This window comes from Dromiciops gliroides, chromosome 5, assembly GCF_019393635.1.
Source record: "Dromiciops gliroides isolate mDroGli1 chromosome 5, mDroGli1.pri, whole genome shotgun sequence".
Classification (NCBI taxonomy): Eukaryota; Metazoa; Chordata; class Mammalia; order Microbiotheria; family Microbiotheriidae; genus Dromiciops; species Dromiciops gliroides.
The window spans coordinates 265,246,306-265,273,352 of NC_057865.1; positions in this window are offsets into that span (position 1 = coordinate 265,246,306).

The window sequence follows — 27,047 nt, forward strand, 5'->3', positions numbered from 1 at the left end:
ATGCATTCTGCTGAGATTGGGAGGTAGGAAAGAATTTCCGGCTATTTAGTGAAAGGCAAAAGAGGGAGGAGAGATTTAGGAGAAGATGGTGACAGAGGGGAGAGAGGAAAAGGAAGAGGAGGGTCTTCTAACATTTAATCTTTCATACATGCAGCATGGTATATGAGACAACGTGGCATCATGGACAGAGAGTTAAGGAAAATATGGGTTCAAGTCCCTCCCTCCAATCCATACTGGCAATGTGACCCTGTGCAAATCACTTAAACTCTTGGAGCCCTAGAAAATTCTCTAAGACTATAAATTGCTGTGGTGTAGACCTGCATTTGGAGAAAGTATTTCCTCATTTGGGAATTTCCTATACCAATGAATTACAGGCCTAGTGGTTCAATCCAATCTGATGGGATTGGACTGTCGTAGACCATCTGATAAGTAACAAAAGGAGGTTTTCTTAGTTATAGGAAATGATACTCAGCAAGGATATAGCATTCATTCAGTTCAGCACAATTTCTCAGCTCAATGTTGGCCATATTGACATGACAATCAAGCCTGAAGGAGAAATCTTCCTCCCTCCTAATTGGCTTAATTTAATGAAGGTTTTAATACCTTTCAAGAAAAAACAGCCTAGAGTACACAGCAGAGATTACTTCTACCAAACTTGGCCTGCTCTAGCTGTTTGTCCAGTCTTTATTTTTCGTGATACTTCTACTTATGTAACACATGGGACACTGAGATATTAGAATCCAGGTATGGCAGCTCTCCTGTCATTAATTAAGAGTCTGTTATAAACATCTTTACAGATCTTTTCCATTTTTCTTCTATTTGTTGTCCTCCTTCCATTTTCACATTTAAACTAGCCCAAGATGATCTGGCCTATTTGGGTTTCTCCCCAAGCTTATTGCTATATTTCTCATAATTTTCCACCATTCTTCTCTGTAAGACTTTACAAACAAGTTTACATTCTAAATCAATATTGCTTTTGGCTGCCAATTTTCTCCACTTGAAAAGAAGATCAAGTGTTTTCTAGCTAAGACAATTTCAAAGTCCATTTTAGAGTGATTGGTTTACATAGTAAATGTTAACAATTATAGATCTCTATTATCTTCTACATTTCCCATTTTTGACCATCAGCAATTTGTTTATATAGGTCAAGTTAAAGTTACCACAAGTGAATTCCATATCTGCATATTTTAGATAAATGGATAAAGCGTTTATTAAGTGTTTACTTTGTGCCTGGCATTGGGCTAAGCACAGGAAAGGCAAGACAAGCCCTACCCTCAAGGGTAGGGAAGACAACACATAAAGGGGAACTAAAAAGGGATGGGAGGGGGGGTTTTCCTGGTTGGGCACAAAGAGGCTGGTAAGTTGGAAGAGAAGGCCAGAGAGTGAGTCAAAGGGTGAGTGAAGTGAATTACAGTTAGAGCCCCTCCTGAAATTGTGGTCCTCACAAGAGAATCACCAAGTAGGACCTCAGGCAGGAAGTTTCTCCAGGGTGGGAAGGCAGCTGTTAAGGAGGAGAACTCAGGAACATAAGTCTAATTTGGGATTAGTTTTTGTCTTTTCGTTAATGAGTCAGTAGTCTAACTACACAAATAGCAACTGGTTAAGAAAAGATTCCCAGATTGGTAACTAGTCATTTCCTTATTAGACATTACAGATTTTCAATAAATATTGAATTAATTAAGGAAATGGTGAAACTACAAGTTTGCTTTTAGTATACTTTTAGTACGCAATTTAGTTCTTTATTTTTTGAGGTGAGGCAATTGGTGTTAAGTGACTTGCCCAAGGTCACACAGCCAGTAAGTGTTAAGTGTCTGAGGCTGGATTTGAACTCAGGTCCTCCTGAATCCAAGGCCGGTGCTCTATCCACTGCACCACCTAGCTGCCCCCCACATTTTAGTTCTAAATCACATATCTGGATGGAGCAACTTAATTTAAATTTGACCTTCATTAACAAGATGTCAGTTTCAGCAAGTCCAGGCACAGACAAAAGGACACTAGACCTCAGTAAATTCCCAAAATTCATGCATGTTGCTTAGCACCTGGCATTGTACAAAAATAATAACTGTCACTCTAATTCTCCCTTCTACCAAGAAAAATAGCTGTGATTAGAGCCCAAATTGCTTGAAAAGTACCAGCCCCTACTGCATGCAGAGCACTGGACAATGAGTAAGATACAAAATTTTCTTAAAGCAAGGCATCTCTCCTCCTGGAGCTTACAGTCTAGAAAAGTGACAGGATAGAAGGGCTTCCAGAGAATATACTCTCCACCATCTCTGGGCTTCACAGAGTACTCTCCCAGAATCCATATGTATTTTTTTCCAACACTCCAAGAAAAAGTGGGCACCAATCCCTTCTGTTTATTGTAGAGCCTGACTCAAAGCAATTTATTTGATTCTTTCCTAAGTCTTCTGTTCATCTAAGGAAGAGGTTTAAGCAAAAGGGAGAATCAGAGAGAGGTTCTATTAAAAGCAGGAAGTAACTGTCATCTCTGTGCCCAGGAAAAGTGAAAGAGGAAATAAAGTTTATTTTTGTCATTAAAAACTTAATAACTGTCAACAGAAACAAAGACTCAAAGAAATACACAAGAAGTGTGTGGGGGGGGGGGGACATACATAAGATTCTTAGCATTTTAAAAAAGGAGAACCAAGTGAACTAACAAACAACAAACAAAAAAAATGCTTTTGTTCTATAACCTCTTCTAGGTCTGGCTGAAATTCTGCTACTGCTTTCCTTCCTTCCTTCCTTTCTTCCTTTTTTCCTTTCTTCTTTCCTTCTTTCCTTTCTTCCTTCCTTCTTTCCTTCCTTCCTTTCTCCCTTCCTTCTTTCATTCATCCATTCATTCATTCCTTTCTTGCTTCCTTTCCTCCTTTTCTCCTTCCTTCCTTCTTTTCTTTCTTCCTTCCTTCTTTCTTCCCTTTATCCACCCTCCCTCTGCCTGTTTCTCCAACCCTTCTTCCTTCCTTTGCATCCTTCCTTCTCCATTAGAAATTGAGGTTCTTTGGAATTGAGATTGTTTCATTCTCTGTATCTGTATCCCTAGCACCTAGCCCAGGGCCAGATACATAGTATTGACTGATTGACTGGTTCTTTCCTTCCTGTCAGATAGCTGTAGTTAGTATATAGGATGCCCCTGTTCTGCCAATTTTTCTTCGCATCACTTTGTAGGGATCTTTCCATATGTCCTTGCATGTCTCATATTTGTCAGTTTTATGGCAGCATAATATTACACAGCATTAACACATCGTAATTTATTTAGCCTTTCTCCGATCAATGGACTTTTAGGTTTATGTTTTCAAATCTTTTTTTTTTTTGCTATTATAAAAAAAAAATTTATAAACATTTTTTGTATACATAAGAACTTTTTTCCATCGTAGTTGGAATTCCATTTTCATTTTCAGTTAAACTTCTAGCAGTGAAACCACAGGTTCAGAAGGTATGTTCAATTTTGTGACTGTTATTGAATAACTCCATGTTATTGTCCAAAATGTTTTACAGCAGTCTGCAATCTAACAAAAAAAAATGTAATGTCTATTTCCCCAAAGCCCTGACAACATGGAATTTTATCATTTTTTTGCAACTTCCTTTTTTATCCCAGTCACCGTAAGGTAGTAACTTATGTTGCCCTGATTTGTCTGCATTTCTCTGATTATTAAAGAATTTTAGTTTTTTTTTCCTTGTAGTTATTAACAGTTTGTATTTGGTTTTATACTGCTTTTTTTTTAACCCCAAACACAGCAGTTTAGAGTTGCAACTGACAATTTGACTGAGAAAAGTAAAGAGCATAGGTTTGAGCTAACAGTATTTTTTTCTAAAAAGCCCTTCCACTTTCACATGAACTCTGGGCAACGCACTGATCCACACTCACAAATGGTGTCAGTGAGCTAACTTTTGTCATTAGTATCAAGAAATTTTACATATGGAAAGGAATTTTGAAGCTATGTAGTTGAGGTCCCTCATCTTACAGATGAAGAAACTGAGACCCAGGGATGAAGTAATAAGCCCATGGTCACACATCTAATTAGAAGCTTGCCAGGGACCACATAGGAAGGAAGGAAGGAAGCATTTATTAAGAACTTACTATGTGTCAGGTGCTGTGCTAAGTGCTTTATAAATATTATTTTGGTTGATCCTCACAATAACCCTGGAAGGTAGGTGCTATTATTAACCTTATTTTACAGTTGAGGAAACTGAGGCAAACAGAAGTTAAGTTGCTTACCTAGGGTCACACAGCTAGTATATGTCTAAGGCTAGAGTTGGACTCCTGATTCCTGGCCCAGCACACTATCCACTCTGTCATCTAGCTGCCATCTGTGAGAAATTCTGGAGGATTTGCCAAATGGTCCAAGTTTTACCCTTGTTTATGCTCAAAGCAAGCTTAACACATTCAGTTTTCCCAATAGGTGACACTGCTATATTTCCAGTTTATGATTCAAAATGGAGAGAAGGATGGTAGCAATTCTTTCTCAAACTTAGGTTTGAACAAGAACAGAATGAGTTATAAAGCAAGTATGGAGGAGTCTGGTGCTTTTTTTGGCCCCCAAAACCACAATTTAAAAATGGATAATGATGAGACTCCAGCAAAATGAGGCAAAGGGACATGGATCCTTTGTGATGAAGTTGACAACTATTCCCCCCAGGGAAGGAATGCAAACACTAAGCTTCATTCTTCTCTAGTTCTAGACCACTCAAGACAAAATGAAATGATTCTGGCCCCAGGAACACTGACTCCCCTTCTTGAGACTTTGCCCAGAAAAGTGAACCTCAGGCAATGAGTGAAGCTCCCCCTACCCAACCCCCACTTACACACACACACACACACACACACACACACACGTACACACACAGAGTCATTGAGAAGAGAAAAGGGAAAACTATCCTTCTTCATAGTTGAAAACTGACCCAGCACTGGGAACCCATTCATCAGCAAGGTTGACGCTAAGCCCGTAGGTATTCTTGGCATGCTATTTGTCAGAAGCAAGTCATTCTTCCTTTGTAGGTCCCAGTTGTGGTTAAGCCCAATCATTTTACCCAGCGATTGAACCAGTACAAAATCCCAGGATTTCCTGAGGCTCCTGCACATGAATTTTTCAAATGGATGCTTTGTCACTTTTTATCAGATAAAAAAGCTCTGCTTTTAGCATTCACCCAATTTCTGAGCCTTGCTCTTAGTCTGGCTTGACAGCTTTACCATATATAAAGCTAAAGCGGGGGCTGAGAGGAATGTGCACAGGGCCTCCAGCTCCCCTCCCATTATGATGAGGGGTTGGGGGGGCACAAGGAAAAGAGGATTAGAACACTTGAAAGGGAATGACACCCATAAACAATTTCAGGTTGAATGCCTTGAGTCTTACAAAAGAAATAAGGCTCTTTCTCTTCCATTTTAATCAAGTCATAATAGAAATAATCAGGGGAGCTCCCTCCCTAGTTTCCTGACACTATAGTGCTTTCCATGGAGCTGAGTATGCTTCCTGGTTTTGTGAGAATGGACACAGACTCTGACTACATGCTAAAGACCATATGCTTTGAGGTGAGGAAGCAATCCTTCTTGGTCTCCTTGACTGGTGGTGTGTATTGAAAATGATTGGCAACAGAGCCAGGAAGAGCCACCCCCTTGGAAGAAGAATGAGGATAAAGGGCTTCTGGGTCCCTTGGGAATCTCTCTAGTTTGGGATAGATCACTTTCTTGGACTTTCAGTTGGGAAGAGTGGGAGATTTCTTTCTTCTTCCCATTCAAGCCAACAGCTCAAGCCCATGACAATAGTGATCAACATATACTTACCTAGGTGATTTGAATGTGAGAGTGGACCTCAGGAACCAGGCTGCCTCTTCTGGAGTGTGTGTGTGTGTGTGTGTGTGTGTGTGTGTGTGTGTGTGTGTGTGTGTGTGTGTGTGTGTGTGTTGCCCCTAAATGCAGGTCTGTGACCAAAAACCAGCAATCCTGAAAGGGGGATATTCTCAGCCTTTGTAGCTCTCTCAATGGGTTAGAGAGTTTCTGGGTTTCTGGACCTGAGCCAGCTGCCCCAGCAGCATTTCTCAGAGAAGATGACTGTTGACAGGGGAATACTGTAGCCCACAGTCCACTATCTGGGAGACAGGGACCATGGGAGTTTCTTGGGAAAGCAGGTCTGGGATGAAAGTCAACCATTTGCTCCATAGTCCCACAAAATTGTCTTTACCTCCTAAGTCGAGGTAATACTGTAGGATAAATGGGCCATTGTTTTATGTTATAAGGGTTTGTCAATGAGTACTTCTGAGTCATAAGGTTATATAAGTACAGGTATAGAGCTGGAAGGACCTAAAAGGATATCTAGTCTAACTCTTCATTTTACAGCTAGGGACACTGAGGCCATGAGGAGGGGAATGACTTTGCTCCCTCAGGTCTTGCAGGTGGTTAGTGACTGAGGGGCCATTTTGGCACAAAGTCTCTGACTCCAGAGCCAATCCTTTTCCTGTGACACCATGCTAAGTCTTTGGTGTTTTAAGCATTTCTTTTATTTTGTTGTTGTTGTTGTTGTTGTTGTTGTTATTATTATTATTATTTGGTGAGTCAGTTGGGGTTAAGTGACTTGCCCAGGGACATACAGCTAGTAAGTGTCAAGTGTCTGAGGTTGAATTTGAACTCTGGTCCTCCTGATTCCAGGGCCGGTGCTCTAGCCACTGTGGCACCTGGCTGCCCCAAGCATTTCTTTTCTAATAGAGAAAATTGAGCTGTTTTATATCTGACATAGGAGCCTCCTTGCTGTTCCTTGCAGGTTGACACCCCATCCCTGCTGTCTGCCATGACTGAAACTCTCTCCCTCCTCATTCCTACCTTCTGGCTTCCCTGGCTTCCTTCAAGTCCCAGTTAACATCCTCTCTTCCTTCCCAATCATCCTTAATCTTGATGCCTTTCCTGGGAGATGGTGCCCAATTTATCCTGTATGTAGCTTGTCTGTACAAAGCAGCTTGCATGTGGTTTTCCCCTTTAGACTGTGGGCTCTTTGGGAGCAGGGACCATTTTGTTTGGTTTTTTGCTTTTCTCTTCTTTGTAACCCCCAGCACTTGGCACCGTGATGGCACATAGTAAACATTTAATAAATGCATATTGACTAAATGATATCTACTTTGTACAGTAATCACCTTTTCCAGAAGTGTCCCTACTGGAAGATCCTGGGGGAGAGAGAAAACAGGCTGCATGGATACACTAGTATCCGCCCCCCTTCCTAGGACTGAAACCTGCTTTTAGCTCTACTCTTCCCCATTTCCCCCCAAAGATGGAAAAAAGTGGGGAGAAATGGATCAGCACTGCATCTGACGCTTGTGTCCCTCGACAAGATAAATGTCACATGCCTAGCTGAATAGAAAATGCTCTAGTCTGTCCAGGTTGTTGAGCATGTTTAATATGGCCTATTGCTAAAGGACATATATGACCAGAATCTCTGAGTAATGTTCTAGTGTACACACACACACACACACACACACACACACACACAGTCCCTGTTCTAAAGTAGCTTACAGGGGAGGGGTGGGGGAGGAGAGAGAGAGAGAGAGCAAAAGAGAAGGAAAAAGAGGAAAATAAGGGAAAGAAGAGGAGAGGAGAGGAGGAAGGAAGGAAGGAAGGAAGGAAGGAAGGAAGGAAGGAAGGAAGGAAGGAAGGAAGGAAGGAAGGAAGGAAGGAAGGAAGGAAGGAAGGAAGGAAGGAAGGAAGGAAGGAAGGAAGGAAGGAAAATGAGAGAGAAAGAAAAAAAGAGAGGAGAAAGAGATGAAAGAAAAAGGAAGGAAGGAAGGAAGGAAGGAAGGAAGGAAGGAAGGAAGGAAGGAAGGAAGGAAGGAAGGAAGGAAGGAAGGAAGGAAGGAAGGAAGGAAGGAAGGAAGGAAGGAAGGAAGGAAGGAAGGAAGGAAGGAAGGAGGGAGGGAGAGAGGGAAGAAAATGAGAGGAAAGGGAGGGGAGGGGGAGAGGGAAAGGGAGAGGGAAAGGGAGAGAGAGAGAGACAGTTTCAATATTCATAGAATTAGAAGTGGAAAAGACCTTAGAAATCATTCTAATCCAAACCTCTCATTTTACAGCTGAGGAAACCATTTTCCAAGAACTAAAATGAGTTGCCTACACTGGTGGGAGCTCCTCATTAGATCATAAGCTCTTTGTCTTTGCTTCTTTTTGTATCCCTAGCACTTAACACGGTACCAGGCACAGAGTAGGTACTAAATAAATATATATTGTCTGATTGACCGACTAAAATCTGATATTACTTCAAAACTTAAGGACTTCTTTTTCACTGATACCTTAGTCACTTTCACAACTCATTTTCAGGGATGTGTTGGAGTCAGCTCATAGTCTAGGCAAAAGCCAGTTGTTAAATTTTCGGTGATAACCTTTACACTTAGAAAATCACTGCAAATCAAGATTTGGTTTATTGTTTTACTGATTTCTGGATTTGGCAAAGTAAAAGAAAAATCTTAATAATGCATACCAAAATTAAAAGAATGCCCTGCTATATAGGTTGTTAACTATTTATCCCACACCCTTGAGTCTTTAACCATAAACAGGATCTTTCTACCAGGCAAGAATAATGAAGAGAAGAAGATAAAACAAAGGAAGAGAGAAAAGGAGATTTTCCTGAGAAGCTGAAAGAAAATGAAGTTTAAAAAAGGATATACTTTGAGGGATAGGTTGTCTGATATAAAGAAGAGTGTCGTATTTAAAATCCCTATAAGGGTTAATTGTTTCAGTTGCAGGGGGGACGGGGGGGGGGGGGGGGCCGGCAAGGGAAGGAAAGTGGAGAAAGGACAGAGAAGGAAGGAAGGAGGGGGAGGAGAATTCTCAGGCTGAGTGAGAGAAGGTGACATAGTATGCATACATACTTCTGAATGGAGAAGTCTATGTGTAGAGAGAGTGCAGCTCAGGGAATACCTGTACCTCTTAATCCTCAGAAGAAACTCAATACCATAAGACTCTGTTATCAGTCAGAGGTAGCAAGTGGCAAAGTAGCAATTCCAAGGAGCAAGAACTTTTGAAATCACTAGTTCAATTTACCATCCGTACATAATTGCCAGGGTGACCAGGAAAAATTTTGCTGAGCTCTCCTCTGCTCTTGGATATGCCACAAGTAACAACATCATCTCAGGATGGAAGGTGATGATTAAAAAGAATTAAGTTACTGAGATCTGTATTGTACAGGAGGTAGAACACTATGCTTAAAGAGGGATGTGTTGTGCATAATGAGTCTCGCTCCCCAGGGAGTAATTAGGGATTTGGCCAGCTTTTTCCTGGTGCTATTTCTGCTTGCCTGCCAGAGGATTGTGATAAAAGGTTTGTTGTTTTGGTTGCAAAATTTTGTTAGAGACAGATACTATCTGAGAGGAGTACATGTAGGGACAAATGGAGTCCAATGTTAAGCAACTATTATTTGGTATTCCCATTCTGTGCTTGTACCTTGGTTTTTTGTTTGTTTTTTTGACAGGTTTATTTTTCAAAAGTCTAATTAGGGGGCAGCTAAGTGGTGCAGTGAATAAACTACTGACCCTGGATTCAGGAGGACCTGAGTTCAAATCCAGACTTAGACACTTGATACTTACTAGCCGTGTGACCCTGGGCAAATCACTTAACCCTCATTGCCCTGGCCCCCTCAAAAAAAAAAAAAAGTCTAATTAAAAGTATTTAAAATGTTAAGATGGGCTTTCTCTTTGCCAGGAAAAAAATGCATTTTCATTCTTGGGGCTGAAGAAAGGATTTGGATCTAAGGAAGGTTGTTGTAAGTTTTATTACATAAATATGTACATCCTATAGGCAGACAGGTCTTTTTTACTAAGTAGTCAGACAAGGAGGGAAGAAGATACTAGTAAAACCTTGTGAGAAGGTACTTGAGTCTTTAACCATAAATAGGGTCTTTCTCCCAGGCAAGAATAATGAAGAGAAGAATTTAAAACAAAGGAATAGAGAAGAGGAGATTTTCCTGAGAAGTTGAAAGAGAATGAAGAAGTTAAAAAAAGAATATACTTTGAGGAAAAGGTTGCCTGATATAAAGAAGAGGTGTGGTATTTACAATCCCTTTAGGGCTTAATAGGTTCAGTGAGACTTTTTTTCCCCTTGAGAAGTACACTAGGTTGCATGTTCTTTTTGATAAACTCCATAACATAATAGAATTTTAGAAGCTGAAAAGGACCTCAAGGGTCAATTATTCCAAGACCTACCCAAAGCATTAAGTCACTTACAGCATCCAGGTAAATGGATTTCCAAGCCGGAAATCTCCAGTGACAGGGAACTAGCTATTCCTAGTGCAAGAATTCATAACTTTTCTGGGTCATGGACCCAATTGACAGACTGGTGAAACTGTCTAAGTCTCCTTAGAATCATTATTTTAAATGCATAAAATAAAATACATGGAAATGACAAAGTGTAACGATTGGAATAATGCCACCTGCTGGATACTTACTGTAGAGGAGTTCTGCCCATGAAGGGAAGGTCTTTGAGGGCAAGACCAGGAGTCAGGAAGTGACGCGGGCTAGTGGGAGGAGGAAGGAAGAGACTGGCGCTCAGTCTCGTGCTCCTTCCTTTGGACGCTGGCGGAGAAGGGAGCTAGAAATGTGCTCTCCCTTTAATAGATAGGAATCTAGGCCTTTTTCTCTCTCTTTACCAAACTCTTATTCTCCTTAATAAATGCTTAAAAGTCTAACTCTTGCTAAAGCTTATAATTTATTGGCGACCACTCATTAGATATTTTAGACAGTTTAGCTAGAATTTTAGCCCTTGACAGATGGCTGACCACAAAGAGGAAAGCTAACCCTCAGTCTTCTGATCTTCTGGTTGGGTAAGAAATTTCCCCTACCCTTTAAACTGCTAAGTACTGGTGTACTGGCTGTGTTTTCCTTTAAATTTTTTCAAATGGACCTTTTAAACTCCCTAATTACCCTATTTTTGATTTTAGTCTGTTTAACCAGACAAATGGGAGATAAGATCATGTTAATGCTTTGTTTTTGTGGATTTTCTATTTTTCTTTTTCTTTTTGTTAAAAGAGCCAGCAACTTACTCACACAAGGAAATATCTCTCCCTCTCCCAACCATGCTTTTTCAGAGAAACCTGAAGAGATTCCCGCAGCTTTTCCCAGTTCTAACAGTAATTGTTGCTTTAATTTTGCATGCCTGGAGGCAATGACCCACCCTCTAGAAGCTTTTAATCCCCTAGCACCTGGAGGCAAAGTGGGGGAAGAGGAATCCAGGCCTGAGTTCAAAATCAAGTCTGATTCAAATTGCTCTGGTCCCTCCCCTCCTCTCCAGACCCCACCCTCTACTCCTCCTATGGCCAAGCCCACAGCTTCCCCTGCCTGGGAAGTCCAGAGATCTGGTGCACATGCTCAACTTTTTCTACCTGCATTTGCAGCTTCAGGCTCAGCCCTTCCCCGCCCTGGCTGTGCTTTTGAGACAATCTTAGAAAACTCTTTAAATTCCAGATATGCTCGTTTTGTTCATAATTTTGCTAACCTGCTTTTGTCTTTAATTAGTAATCTTATAAAGCATTTGTATGGTGAAAAGCCCGACAGACAATATAGAGGGGTTAAAGAAGAAAAACTTAAGCTGAATAAGAATGACAATCAACATAGTTCAAGACTCTGCTTCTTTTGCCATGGAAGGGTATATATTTTACAGAAATGTAGAAGTAAGCAGCAAGGTATTGATATGAGTATTGGGGATTTTAGATATTGGAATCAAGAGTGTTCTGAATTCACTCAGATTATTAATGTCAGTTCAGAGGTTACATAGGATTTCTATGCTATTACATATACATTTTGGAATTAATGGTATAGGTTTATTTTCATAGAGATTTTAATGCTTTTGAGATTGTGTCTTATACTTAGTTTCTAAAACAAGGAGAATATTTGTAAAAGCTTTTTATAGTCATGCGATCAAGTTTATATTTTGTAATACTCATTAATATTAAGTTCATGCTCATTTAGATTTCCTTAGTTTGAATTTCACTGTCTTTTATTGTTCCATGTGTATTTTCTTCTATACATTTATCTAATTTTAAAAAATTACAAGATGGTTTTGATTTCATAATACAATGTTAATTCTAGGAGTATTGTGCTCCCATATTCTGAGTTATTTGTTTTTGCTATTTTTTCTCAACTGATTATTTCATCAAACTCTTTAAAGCATTTCCCTGGCAAATTGTTTGCCATGGCAAGTGTAAATTGATTCTAGAAGTATTATTTTTGATAAGCATATTCCAAAAAAAAAAGTTTTCATTGAGATTGTGTTGTGCTTTAACTTCTATTTAAATATGTTCTGATTTTTCACAAAAGTAATAGTATACTAAGTAAAAAAAAGGGGTATTATTTGAAATTGTTGCATAATTATATATTATATTCTCAGTCAAGATGTATTCACATTTTTTGCTATCATTTATTATCCTCAATTTTAAATCCATATGAAACTTGGATTATGGGAACTTATCATTTAAGACATTAATTGCCTTTATTCTGAGTTATCAGATGCCAGTTGGCCAAGATGCCATCCAATCACAAGAGGAATACATGCAAAGAGCAGACACTGAACTGTTACATGAGGGGAGACATGCACGAAGTTAAGGTATGGCCGAGGGAACGGCTTTTGACAAATGTTGAGGTTGGATTCTCTTGGTTTAATATTTTATTTTATTTTTCCCCACAATATTGTACGGATGGCTGGAAGTATTGATCCCACCCATCTCACTCCTACACCTGGCTTCTATGCTCCCTCCTATATGCCTGATGCCATGGACATCTCAATCGCATGCATCTGATTAAGTCTGACTCAGTTTCCTCCAATATGTTCGGTGGCATGGACATATATTCCATCCACCTATTTTAAGCCTGGCATACTGTATGAGCAGTACATATTGCTCAAGTGTGGGAATGCTCATATCCCATCATTTCTCTGTTCTTTTATGGTAACCCCCATAATTATCTCAGGTGTCATGATAAATACAGTGTTGAATTTGGCCTTGACACCTGTTACCAATTATATTAGATTTTTTAATTTCTCATAATGGCATGAGGATAATTAGGCAGATGATGCAAAAAGTGATGAAACAAAGATAAAAAAATTATTTTTAATAATTAATATCGCAGCAATTGTCTTCTCAATTACCCTCCATAAGGGGGGGACTATAGTAATATTATAATTTTAAAGAATGGTTCAATTTTTGTTTTATTATATGTTTCATGTGTAACAACTAAGATTCTGAATTCCCTTAGACATGTTTTTGAAAACTTTCATTGTTTGATTTGATTATTGACAAAGCTATTTTAAAGTTGTGTTAAGCTCAATTTTGTAGGAAATTTTCCTGGCTGATTACCAGCATCCACACATCAACCCCTGAAGAGACTTCCATTCTATGACTACACCTAGAGGACATCTGAGAAAAGACTTTCAGAGACTTTAAATGAACAGTTTTGATTTGTTGTTTTTGTTGTTTTTTTTTTCTCTTTCTGTTATAATATACACCATCTGTAACATGTATTCTCTGCAGAGGCCCTCCCTTTGCAAGACTAATGTCAAAGCGTCAGTTCATGAGGACAAAAAAAAAATCGCCCCTCTGGACAAAACTTTCCTCTCTTCCTTTTCTATATTGTCGTTCACATATTATTAGTTAGCAATAGTTATTGTATTCTTTTTACTGTTCCGTCAAGGAAACATTTTGTTTCTTGAGGAACAACAGGGGGGACTGTAACGATTGGAATAACGCCACCTGCTGGATACTTACTGTAGAAGAGTTCTGCCCATGAAGGGAAGGTCTTTGAGGGCAAGACCAGGAGTCAGGAAGTGACGCGGGCTAGTGGGAGGAGGAAGGAAGAGACTGGCGCTCAGTCTCATGCTCCTTCCTTTGGACGCTGGCGGAGAAGGGAGCTAGAAATGTGCTCTCCCTTTAATAGATAGGAATCTAGGCCTTTTTCTCTCTCTTTACCAAACTCTTATTCTCCTTAATAAATGCTTAAAAGTCTAACTCTTGCTAAAGCTTATAATTTATTGGTGACCACTCATTAGATATTTTAGACAGTTTAGCTAGAATTTTAGCCCTTGACAAAAGGAAACAAATTATATTGACATAAAGATGCATTTTCCCATCCAATCTATGGAAATCTATCCATAATCTCGTGCATGACAGGAATTCCTGATCTATAGGCAGCTCCCTCAACTTTAGGACAATCCTAACATCTGGACAGTGAATCCTTGTTTTGGATTGTCATCTACTTCCCTAATGGGCAGCTAGGTGGCGCACTGGGCCTGGAGCCAGGAAGACCTCCATTCAAATCCAGCCTTAGACAGTTAAAGACGATAGGCAAGTAGCTTAACCCTGCTTGCCTCGGTTGCCTCATATGTAACATGAGCTGGAGAAGGAAATGGCAAATCACTCCAGTATCTTTGCCAAGAAAACCCCAAATGGGGTCATGAAGAGTTGGATGCAACTCAACAACTGCCTTCTACCTATTGGTGCTAGTTCTGCCCTCTAGCGCCAATCAGAAGTAATCTAATCTCTCATTCTTAAGACAATACTACAAATACCTAAGGACACTAATCATATTCTCCTAAAGTCTTATCTTCTTCATGTTAAACATTCAAAGCTACTTCAACTATCACGTCTTTGAGTTGAGGATGTATACAGAAGATACTAATTTTATCAGTGTTCTGAACCATCTCCACCAATACAAATCAGTTTACAGGACTTTGTAAATTAGTCCTAGCAAGGTTTTATTATTTTGTTTTATTTGTAGGGGGCAGCTAGGTAGAGCGCCTTGCCTGGCGTCCAGAAGACTCCTTTTCCTGAGTTCAGATCTGGCCTCAGACACTTACTAGCTGTGTGACCCCAGACAAGTCACTTAACCTTGTTTGCCTCGGTTTCCTCATCTGGAAAATGATCTGGAGAAGGAAATGGCAAATGACTCTAGTATCTTTGTCAAGAAAACCCCAATTGGGCTCACAAAGAGTTGGACATGAATGAAACAACAAAAAGAAGTGGTTTGGTTGTTGTTTTTTAATATCAGAAAATTAAATAAGTTTCTTAGGGTCATGACATAGCAAGCAAGTGTCAGAGATGGGATTTGAATGTTCATTAGGCTAACTGATAAAAGGGTGAGAAAAGGAAGCAAACATCAGTCCCCAAACGGACAAATCTAAAGTCTGAAGGGGGGTAGCTAGGTGGCACAGTGGATGGAGCACCAGCTCTGGAGTCAGGAGGACCTGAGTTCAAATCTGGCCTCAGACACTTAACACTTACTAGCTGTGTGACCCTGGGCAAGTCACTTAACCCCAATTGCCTCACCAAAAAAACAAAAAAACAAAAAAAAACAAATAAAGTCTGAAGGGGTTTTATAGAGCCCTTAACTGATCTGTAATACAAGTAGGCAAACTGTTGCACATAGGACAGAATGTCTACATCTGACTGATATACAAGATCATGGTCCCATGTTAGCATAAGCAGCTTCTTTATTGAAGAAGAGAACAGAGGCAAATGCAACCCTCACATCTTTCCTACCACTTTTGTAGCAAGAAGATCAAGTTGTGGCAGGCCTCAGGGCAATTCATTTTATAGGATAACAACCTATGTTTCCTGTTAAGAGGTTTAAATGAACAAAGCCCTGAAGAAAGAAAATTAATACTTTGGACCCCTTGGCTAGAGAGGGGTATATTATGCTAATACTGAACATTTCTTTCATTTATTCATTCATTCATTCATTTATGTATGTTTGTTTATTGTTTTTTTTTTAACATTTCTTTATACAGATCATCAATACTGCCTTTACCCACAGAGCGCCAAAGTTAACAGTAGGTTTCATCATTTCACTTTTTTTTTTTTTGATGGAACAAAGCTGTAAGGCATGTAGAGCCACGGATATTGAAATGCCGCACCTGAAAGGTTTATGCTACTGACTTCACTTGTGAAAATGCTCTCATGGATGAGGTTCATAAAAGGTTTTCTTCATGGCAGGAGTAATTTTTAGATTTCTGAGTAATACTATATATCTGCATTATTTTTTAAAAAGCAAGCTCCGGATTGGTAAATGCCAACTCCAAATTAAGTTGACATGTCCATTTCTGAGTTACCCTTATTACTGATGATTTTCATTGACCTACTTGGAAGTCTGAGAACACAGAGGGAAACAATCCCTGCAGGTGCCTGGCTTCAGGCACAGTTTTGCTTTACGATAGCAAGGCAATATATCACGCCTCCCACCTGCAGTACCTGTTCACAGAACAGCCAGGAAATGAGCCCATGGAGAGGACAATGAAACCTCAGTGATGAGTCTTTTCTCTCCTCAATAGTCAGATTCTTTGTTGGATTGATCTATCCCCACTCTGATCCTAGACTAAGTATTTTAATTTACACTGAGCAGGTGGTTTTTATTTTAGCTCTATATCATGCCTGCCATCAAATTACGGCTGTCTGTGTTGGCATTCTGCTTTGCGGATGATCTCTGAATGACGCAGAACAGAAGATAGTATGGGAAGTGCTTATGCCACAGATGTTCCATAGGGGGAAAAAAAGCCAGGGATTGGATGCCCTAGAGTAGCGGCTCTTAACCCATGGTTTTTTAATGTTGTTAACTGATTTTCAATGTAATTGGTTTTCTTGGTAATCCTATATATGCATTTAAAAGCATTATTCTAAAATGGGGTCCATAGGTTTCTCTAGGAAGCCAACATGGTGCATGATCCAAAAAAAAAAAAAGATTAAGAGCTTTTGCCCTACAGAGTTTATTTTATTTTATTTTATTTTATTTTATTTTATTTTTTGTGAGGCAATTGGGGTTAAGTGACTTGCCCAGGGTCACACAGCGAGTGTCAAGTGTCTGAGGCTAGATTTGAACTCAGGTCCTCCTGACTTCAGGGCTACTGCTCTATCCACTGCACCACTTAGCTGCCCCCAGAGTTTATTTTCATCAACCTTATCCATCATTTCTATTACACTCTCTCCATCCCAAAATAAGTCTATATCACCTCTGAAAATTAGTTCAACATCAGCCTGTTTCCAAGAGGGCAGCTCTAACTTAGTATGTCCATAATAGGCATGCTTTTTCAGAAGGGCATGGTATGTATGCAGAAGCTAACATAATTCTATAATCTACTTGAGGGCAAGAACTATTTCATCTTTGTCTTTATAGCATTCAGTGCTTTACACACTGTAGACACTTAAAAATTCTTATCCATTGATAAATGGGCTGATTAGCATTCAGCCCATCTTTCCCCACCAAGATTGCCCTATAAGCTTCCTAAAATCCTACTGTAAAATTATAAACTCAACCATAAACAAATACAAGCATTCAAATACACCAAGATTTTTCAAAAACTTGTACAGGAAACTCAACCCTATTGTTTTGTTTTAAGCATATTTTTTTCTTTTTCTTTCTTTCTTTCTTTTTCTTTCTTTCTTTCTTTCTTTCTTTCTTTTTCTTTCTTTCTTTCTTTCTGGCAGGGCAATGAGGGTTAAGTGACTTGCCCAGGGTTACACAACTAGTAACCGTCAAGTGTCTGAGACCAAATTTGAACTCAGGTCCTTCTGAATCCAGGGCCAGTGCTTCATCCACTGCACCACCTAGCTGCCCCCCATATCTTTACATTCTAACAATTTGTTAACAAAAACTTCCTGTTTCTGTCTCTGCCCCTTCCTGAAACAGGTTTGCACTGTGTATTTTTTTGTTGTTGTTGTTTTGGTTTTTTTGGTGAGGCAATTGGGGTTAAGTGACTTGCCCAGGGTCACACAGCTAGTAAGTGTTAAATGTCTGAGGCCGGATTTGAACTCAGGCCTTCCTGACTCCAGGGCCGGTGCTCTATCCACTATGCCACCTAGCTGCCCCGTGTATTTTTTTTTTCATATTTTTCTGTGGCTTCATATATGATGATGGCCTTAAAAAGTCCACTTATGAATCTAACATTAGGAATTATCACTAGGCCCAAGGAGCTGGGGAATTGCATGGATTTCATCTCCCTTTGCTCTGGACCCATACAAGTCTCTACTAAGTACAATCCTAGGGGATCCTGGCTTCTGTGAGATGGATTTGGGGTCCTATTCTCATATTCTTTGGTTCATTACTTCTCTCATCCACATACTTTGGGGGGAAATTTTTTGAGGTTTAGGTTTTAGTTCATGTGTAGAGTCTCCCCAAAATTGGTAGTAAAAATATGCATTCAATGTACAATACAAATCAGGTATGGGACAGGTATTTATTTCTTACACACATAAGAAATGCAAAAGGACACCAAAGATAGTGTACACTGAGAGAAGTTCTAGAGAAGAAGAAACTCCTTCTACCAATGTAGAGTAGTCCTTCTTGGTAAATTATGTACCTTTAGATAGACGTCAAGCAACTTGCCCAAGGTTACATGACCATTCTGTATCAGAAGAAGGACTTGAATTCAGAGCTATCTGGCTTGGAGGCTAGTTCTCTATCTTCTACATTTTCCTGTGTCTTGTAGGTTTTTGCTTAATGATAAATGAAGTGAAGCCTTTCTATTGCTGTCGCTTTGAATTCTTCACCCTGTTCTTTGCTGGATTCTTTGCCATTCATCAACAAATCTTGTTTGCCAAAGAGACTATGAAGGGTTAATCTTTTTTTTTTCTTTTGAGGCAATCAGGGTTAACTGACTTACCTAGGGTCCCACAGCTAGTAAATGTCTGAGGGCAACGTTTTCCTCAAAGTATATTCTTTTTTTAACTTCTTCATTCTCTTTCAACTTCTCAGGAAAATTTCCTATTCTCTATTCCTTTGTTTTATCTTCTCTTCATTATTCTTGCCTGGGAGAAAGACCCTATTTATGGTTAAAGACTCAAGTACTTCCTCACAAGGTCTTACAAGTATCTGGTCCTTCTGACCCCAGGGCCTGTGCTCTCTCTGTGCCACCTAGCTACCACAGGGCTAATTTTAAAGTCTATGATTGTCCCTGAGTGGGAGCTGAAGTCATTAAAAATTCAGGTGAATATGACTGTCTTTTAAATTCTACTTTATCAACTGTCCTTTGATCACTGAATGGATTTCTTCCCATTTTAGAAGCTACTCCCAGCATGTCTTCATTGTCTTCTATGCAATAGTAATTCAAGGAATGCCTCTGCTTTGTAAATGGATTTGACTCGGCTTCTAGTCATGGCCCTGTCACTTACTACATATGGGCCTCAGTTTTCTCATTTGTAAGAGGAGGGAGTTGGACTCAATGACCTCTAAGGCCCCTTCCTAACCCTGTGATTCTAAGATGTTGAGATGAGGAAAAAGTCCATTTCAGGTGTGGGGCAATGCATCCTGAGCAAAGGCAAGAGATGGAAATAGCATTTTGGGCAACAGATAATAGGCTAGTTTCCCTGAAACACAGCATGTGTTGTGCTGTTGTTTCAATTGTGTCCAACTGTCTATGCCCCCATCCATTTTGGAATTTTCTTGGCAAAGACACTAGAGTCATTTGCCATTTCCTTCTCTAACTCATTATCAAGATGAGGAAACTGAGGCAAACAGGGTTAAGTGACTTGCCTGGGGTCACACAACTAGTAAGTGTCTGAGGCTGGATTTGAACTCATGAAGATGAGTCTTCCTGATTTCAAAACCAGTGTTCTATCCACTGCAGTGTTCCCTAGCTGCCTAGAATATGGGGAGAAGAGAATATGTTTGGTGGGAGCCATTCTATGGAAGGTTTTTTTTGGGGGGGTGGCAATGAGGATTAAGTGACTTGCCCAGGTTCACACAGCTAGTAAGTGTCAAGTGTCTGAGGCAGGATTTGAACTCAAGTCCTCTTGAATCCAGGGCCAGTGCTTTATCCACTGTGCCACCTAGCTGCCCCACCCCCATGGAAGGCTTTAAATGCCAGACTGAAATGTTCATAATTTAGCCTCAAGATAGCAAGTAACCACTGAAGAATTTTGAGCAGGGGAGTGGCATGGTCAGACCTATATCTTAAGTATTTTAATTTCTTGACTACGTAGAAGACAGAATTTTTCTTTTTTTCTTTTTTCTTTTCTTTTTTTTTTTTTTTGGTGAGGCAATTGGGGTTAAGTAACGTGCCCAGGGTCACACAGCTGTTAAGTGTCAAGTGTCTGAGGTTGGATTTGAACTCAGTTCCTCCTGAATCCAGGGCCACCTAGCTGCCCCAAAGGACAGAACATTTTTGAAACAATTCGTGAGCCTACTACATCACAATAATGGCAAGAAAATTACACGTATATTAGCATCCTATCTTTCAGGGTGTTTGACCCAGTCCTTACTTAGACCTCATCAAATCTGAGGGAATGCATTCCAAAGGGAAGACCAATGGCTATTTCAATCCAATAGAATGTTGGAAAACTGGCCAAGAAACCAAGGAGCATTTGACCCCTGAGTGGAAAAATAAAAAGATCAGGTGGAAAGAAGTTATGCCACATCGAGTTGCTAAAGAGACAGCTGTCGGTCGGACAGTACTGTGATACTGCGGCTTGGGTGTGTCTAATGAAACTAGAGCTATTGAACAAGGCTGTAGTTTGTCCACAGCACGTGAAGAATAAAATTCTTTCCACCTTCACTTGACATACAGGCTTAACAGCACACTGCCTGCCACATCTTTCAGCAGGTCTCCTGCCCCTACAAATCCTTATGCGCACAGGCACTTGTTCTGCACCTGGGTCAACTCTGGCAGCAATGATTGGAGCTATAATGCTTCTTACGGCTGCATGAACAAAACTCAGTCTGGAAAGGTATCTTACCACAATCCACCATTGTGGCACACAATGGCAGCTTCTGTTGGATAGGATGCTCATCATAGCTGATGGATGTATAGCAAATATTTGGGCTGGACCCTTTTCTGTGGTTTGTAATATGTGTCCCAAGCATAAAAAACAATTTTTTTCACTGCCTTTTTGCTCCTACTTGATAATTTTCTCAGCATGTGTCTGCTATTCATGGTTTGTGAGTGTGTATACTACATGTATACACACAAATACACTAAATATATACACATATTTATGAGTTCTGGAGGACTAGTGCAGAGGGTTATATTCTAGGCAGGAAGAAACAAAGTATTGTGTGTATGTATATGTAGATATACATATGTATATGTGTGTATCATGTATGCATATACACATTTATATATGTATGTATACATACACACTTGTATATACCACAAACTATCATTCTTTCTATCTATCTTATCTATAGAACACTTTAAGGTTTCCAAAGTACTTTACAAATATTATCTCATTTGATTATCACAACAACTCTGTAGGGTAGGTACTATTATTAATCCCCATTTTACAGATAAAGAAAGAAGTGGCTTTTCCAGGCTCACACTGCTGGTAAGAGTCTGAGGCAGGATTTGAACCCCAAACTTCTGACTCCAAGTCCAGTGTTCTATCACCTTAAGAAATATGATTAGAAAGATTTCAGAGAATTCTGGGAAGGCTCATATAAACTGATGCAAAGTTAAGTAAGCAGAACCAGGGGGAAAATGAATATATATGACTGAAACAAAGTAAATGAATAAAAACAACAAACAAAAAATGAAATTATACATCTTATAATGATAATGACTGGCTTGGCCTTAAAAAAAAAAGATGAGAAAATACACCCCTTTTCTTTCTTTGCAAAGGTGAAGGACTCCAGGTGGAGCACTGCACATGCTATCAGATTAATTTGATGCATCAGTTTTGCTGAACTTTTTTCTCTCCTTTCTTTTTTTATTCTTTGCTATAAAAGATGGCTCCCTGAGGATGGATTTATGTAGAAAAAATATATTAAATATTTTAACATTATACATACATGCATAAATACATCAAACACTTTTACAACAACCCAAAAGACAACTCTACATATGGACATCACCAGATGGTTAATACCCAAATCAGATTGATTACATAAATTGTAGTCAAAGGTGGAGAAGCTCTATACAGTCAGTTAAAACAGGACCTGGAGCTGATTGTGGCTCAGGTCATGAGCTTTTTATTGTAAAATTAAGTTAAATTGAAGAAAGTAGGCAAACCATTAGACCAAGAGGAAGGAAGGAAGGAAGGAAGGAAGGAAGGAAGGAAGGAAGGAAGGAAGGAAGGAAGGAAGGAAGGAAGGAAGGAAGGAAGGAAGGAAGGAAGGAAGGAAGGAAGGAAGGAAGGAAGGAAGGAAGGAAGGAAGGAAGGAAGGAAGGAAGCATTTATCAAGTGTCTACTATGTTTCAAGTACCGTGTTAGATATTTTACAAACATTATCTCATGAGTCTTGGGAGGTAGGTTCTATTATGATCCCCATTTTGTGTCTGAAAAAAACTGAGGGAGAAAGAGATTAAGTGACTTGCTCAGATACATAACTAGTAAGTATCTGAGGAGAGATTTGAAACCAGTTCTTCCTGACTCCAGTGCCAATACACTACCCACTGCACTACAAGCTGTTTGTTTCAAAAATACTCCAGACCTCAATACTTTCATGACCACATTGATGTGAGCAATCTTTCTACTGTAGCAGATTAATAGCTATTCATGCCTTCTTATCCCATGGACATCTTTTCCAAATATCCCAATAAATCTTTGACCTAAAAGCTTTCCTCTAAAACTCTTGAAATTATTTGGCCATAGTGAGTGAAGCTGGAGAAATTTTACCATGACATATCCAATCCATTGACAGATGTTTCTTTCTTCACAACTTCTCTCTGATACATCCTCTTCCTTCCAGTCATAACCACCATTCCAGTTGAGGCATTCATCCAGGGGAATGCTGAATCCCTCTCCCACCAACTCTAGCGAGTCAATTGTTAAATTATCAGTGTGAGCATTTTATGCCTCAGAAATCAGAAAACTACCAATCAGGGCTTAATTGATTCTTTTGTGAATCATCTAAACTTAATATGGTGATGGAGAAAATGTTAATAATGTAGATTAAACTTAAAAGTGGGCCATGATATATAGATATAGATATAGATATAAATATAATATATGTGTGTATGTATATGTGTATGTGTGTATATATACATACATATGTATGTATTTAGAAATCTGTGTGGATGGATGGATGGATATACACAAGAGCTTGTAGTTAAACATTTTCCAGCACACCACTTTTGTTGTTGCTGTTGTTCATTCATGTTTTAGTCATCTCCAACTTTTTGTGACCCTATTTAGGGTTTTCTTGGCAAAGATGCTAAAGTGCTTTGCCATTTCCTTCTCCAGATCATTTTACAGATGAGGAAAATGAGGCAAACAGGCCAGCTAATAGGTGTCTGAAGCCATATTTGAATTCAGGAAGAAGAGTAAGCCAGGCACTCTATCCACTGTGCCACCTAGCTGCCCAGCACACCACTAGAGCCTCATGAACTCTCACCTGATCTTTTGCTCCAGCATTCTAAATGGCCTTAATGCTTCAAATATCCTCCTATTCAAGCCATTCTCCACTCAGCTGTCAAGGTGATTATTTTTATAAGTCTGACCATATCACTCCTTCCTGCTCTAGTGGCTGAACTCTAGTGGCTGATACCTCCAGGATCAAATCCTCTGTGTAGCTCTTCTTCACATAGCCCCTCCCCACCTTTCTAGTCTAGTCTGTTCCTCAAACAGTCCTTTGCTAGTCTGAGTACCTCTGTCCTATCTGTCCCCCACATTCTCTGGACCTCTCACCTCTACTTCTTAGGCTTCTTTAAAGACTATTTACATCCCACCTTCTACAGAGGCCCCCTCCTTCCCCAGCTGTTAGCACCTTCCCCTTTGAAATCACTTCCTAAGGCTGTGACTCCCACAAGCTCCCAAGGAACCCATCCACTCACTCCCAAATAATGCCATAGAAAAACCCCCAGAGCAGCCTAGCTCACATGGGAACAGAGTGGGACTATTTTCCAGCCAAAAATGACAACTGGGATCACCTGCTGGTCAGGCTGAGAGAGGAACTCAGGGAGTAGTCTGCACCCAGCCAGGAACAGCCCACACCTCCAGTGCCTCGGAGTCTTTGGTGCCAGCAGGTTCCTCTGGGGCTCATTTGTGGACCAGTGAGGGGGTTCACTAGTTGGCCGGGGTGAAGTGACTGTGGTCTCTGCTGTAGTTGGGGCAAAGCGCCCTAGTTCTGAACCAGTGGGCCAAATCGAGTGGTGGTGGCCCAGCGGGGGAGGGACACAAGCACACCAAACTACTGTAGAGAATCAGATTTCAATCAGACATCTGCTTCTGGGTTGAGATGAGTAGGCAAAGAAAGCAGTGCACTATAGAAAGCTTTTTTGGGGGTGAAATAGACCAGAATACACCCTCAGAAGAAGATAATAACAAAGTCAAAGTTCCAACATCCAAAGCTTCCAAGAAAAAATATGAATTGGTCTCAGGCCATGGAAGCACTCAAAAGTGACTTTGAAGAGAAAGTAGAAGAGATAAAAGGAAGATTTAGAGAGATGGAGTAAAGAATGGAAAGAGAAATGAGAGCAATGCAGGAGAGTCATGAAAAAAAAGTCAACATCTTGAAAAGCCAAATAGGAAAAGAGATACAAAAGCTCTCTGAAGAAAATAAATGACTAAGAATTAGGATTGAACAAATGGAAACTAGTGACTTTATGAGAAACCAAGACACAGTAATGCAAATTCAATCAAATCATCTCCTAACTCACTATATGTCATGTATGTTTTTGCCTTTCTTTTTATCTCCAGTGATTAGCACAGTGCCTAGCATAGAGTAAGGGCTTGTAATATAAACAAAAAGCTTTTCAAGACTGAGGGACTTTGGTTAATCCAGTGACCAATCAAGATACCAGAAAATTGATAATGAATCATGCTTCTTGCCTCCTGTCAGAGAAGTGATGGATCAGAACTTGAAGAATATTTGCAGACTTGACCAATCTGTTGATTTTTTTTAGTGCAGTGAGGGGTGCCATATATGTAGGTCACAGGGAACAAAGACAAGACAGACATCTCTAGCACCTCCTTCCCATCACTACCTTTCTCCAATGGAGACTTTGATTCCTGCCTGAAAGGGAAACATAAGGTTGAGACCAGAGGCTGACCACTCTGCTCTTCTCAGAGAGAGGGGCTACTGGACTTAAATTATATCTTTCTGTTCCCTTAAGTAGTAATATTTAGATTTAAGCTAACTTCCTGATTTCTGTTCCTTTATAGGGAAAGGGAGAATGCAAGCAATATTTCCAAGATTTGACTCCCTTCCCACCAAATACCAGTTCCACAATGAACACACATAGAAAATTAACCCATCAAAGTCAGGAGCAAAATAGAAATTAAAAAAAGTATATGTATGTATGTGTGTGTGTGTATATTTGTATGTATGTATGTATATGTGTATATGTATATATACACACATAAATATTGTGTATGTATGTATATATACTTATTTTTATGTATGTATAGGCATTTACAGGTATGTGTTTGTGTGTTTTCACACCATACAGATTAAAGGACCTTTCCTATAGCAATAAGATCTCAGCTTAACCAAGAACGAGAAAAACTGCGAGATCTCACAGAAGGCAAAATTCCCTGATGTCTCTTGTATAGCCTGCTGACAATAGAGACATGGCAGAGCCTACCAGATCCTATCATGTTGGTTTCTTCTCAGTCTTTCTGTCCCTCCAATGGCCTAAAGAGAGATTGGCATCGTGCATCTTCTTTTCCAAAGTTGGAACCCCAGAGCTCTCTCCTCTCTCATTGGAACCTACCCTACCCTGCCCCTCACATGGGCTCAGTGCATTGATCTTCATTAATAAGGGCGAGTCCCATGCAAATGGGCTTTGAAGTTCAAGTTACATTTGAGCATATTTACTTATTACAAGCCAGAGTTTCTGTTTGGCAAGGAGGAATTGGGGAGAGGAGAATTGATAAATAAGGACAGTGATACAAAAAAAAAAGCAAGAAAAAGAACATCAATAAAATGTTTTTTTAAATACACAGGAGGGGGGCAGCTAGGTGGCACAGTGGATAAAGCACTGACCCTGGATTCAGGAGGACCTGAGTTCAAATCCAGCATCAGACATTTGACACTTACTAGCTGTGTGACCCTGGGGCAAGTCACTTAACCCTCATTGCCCTGCAAAAAAAAAAAAAAAATACACAGGAGAGAGCAGAAGAAAGTTCAGCAGGAGATGCCAACAAGCAGGGTAGTTTTATGAATAACAGGTTAGGAGCAGCTAGGTGGCGCAGTGGATAGAGCACCAGTCCTGGAATCAGGAGTACCTGAGTTCAAATCCAGCCTCAGACGCTTGACATTTACTAGCTGTGTGACCCTGAGACCCCAATTGCCTCACCAAAAATAATAATAATAATAATAATAATAACAGGTTAGATTCAATATTCACCTAAAATGATAAAATGTAAGCTATAGAATACACAGTTTCATAGTCAAGCCTTTCTTCTGTTCTTTGTCTACTTGTGTTCATGTTTCCTGGTGTTTGTTAAGTTTATGAGAGGAAAATAATTTTAAAAGAAATTGCCTGTGTCACCCTGGGCAAGTCACTTAATCCTCATTGCCCCAAAAGAAAGGAAGGAAGGAAGGAAGGAAGGAAGGAAGGAAGGAAGGAAGGAAGGAAGGAAGGAAGGAAGGAAGGAAGGAAGGAAGGAAGGAAGGAAGGAAGGAAGGAAGGAAGGAAAGAAGGAAGGAAGGAAGGAAGGAAGGAAAGAAGGAAAGAAGGAAAGAAGGAAAGAAGGAAAGAAGGAAAGAAGGAAAGAAAGAAAGAAGGAAAGAAGGAAAGAAAGAAAGAAAGAAAGAAAGAAAGAAAGAAAGAAAGAAAGAAAGAAAGAAAGAAAGAAAGAAAGAAAGAAAGAAAGAAAGAAAGAAAGAAAGAAAGAAAGAAAGAAAGAAAGAAAGAAAGAAAAGAAATTACATAGGTAGTAATAAATAACTGGCATGACAACAAATCCTTTAAGATTTGAAAATCATTCCACAAATATCATTTCACTTGATACTCACAACAACCTGGCACGTACATGCCCTATTTTACATATGAGGAAATTGAAGCACAGAATAGTTAAATGACATGCCCAGGGTCACACAGCTAATAAGTGTCTAAAGAAGAACTTGAACTCAGGTCTGACTCCAAGTCCAGCATTATATTAATGTGCCATCTAACTGCCTATCTCTGACTATATGACTGTCTCATCACCTTTTCCAATCTATGT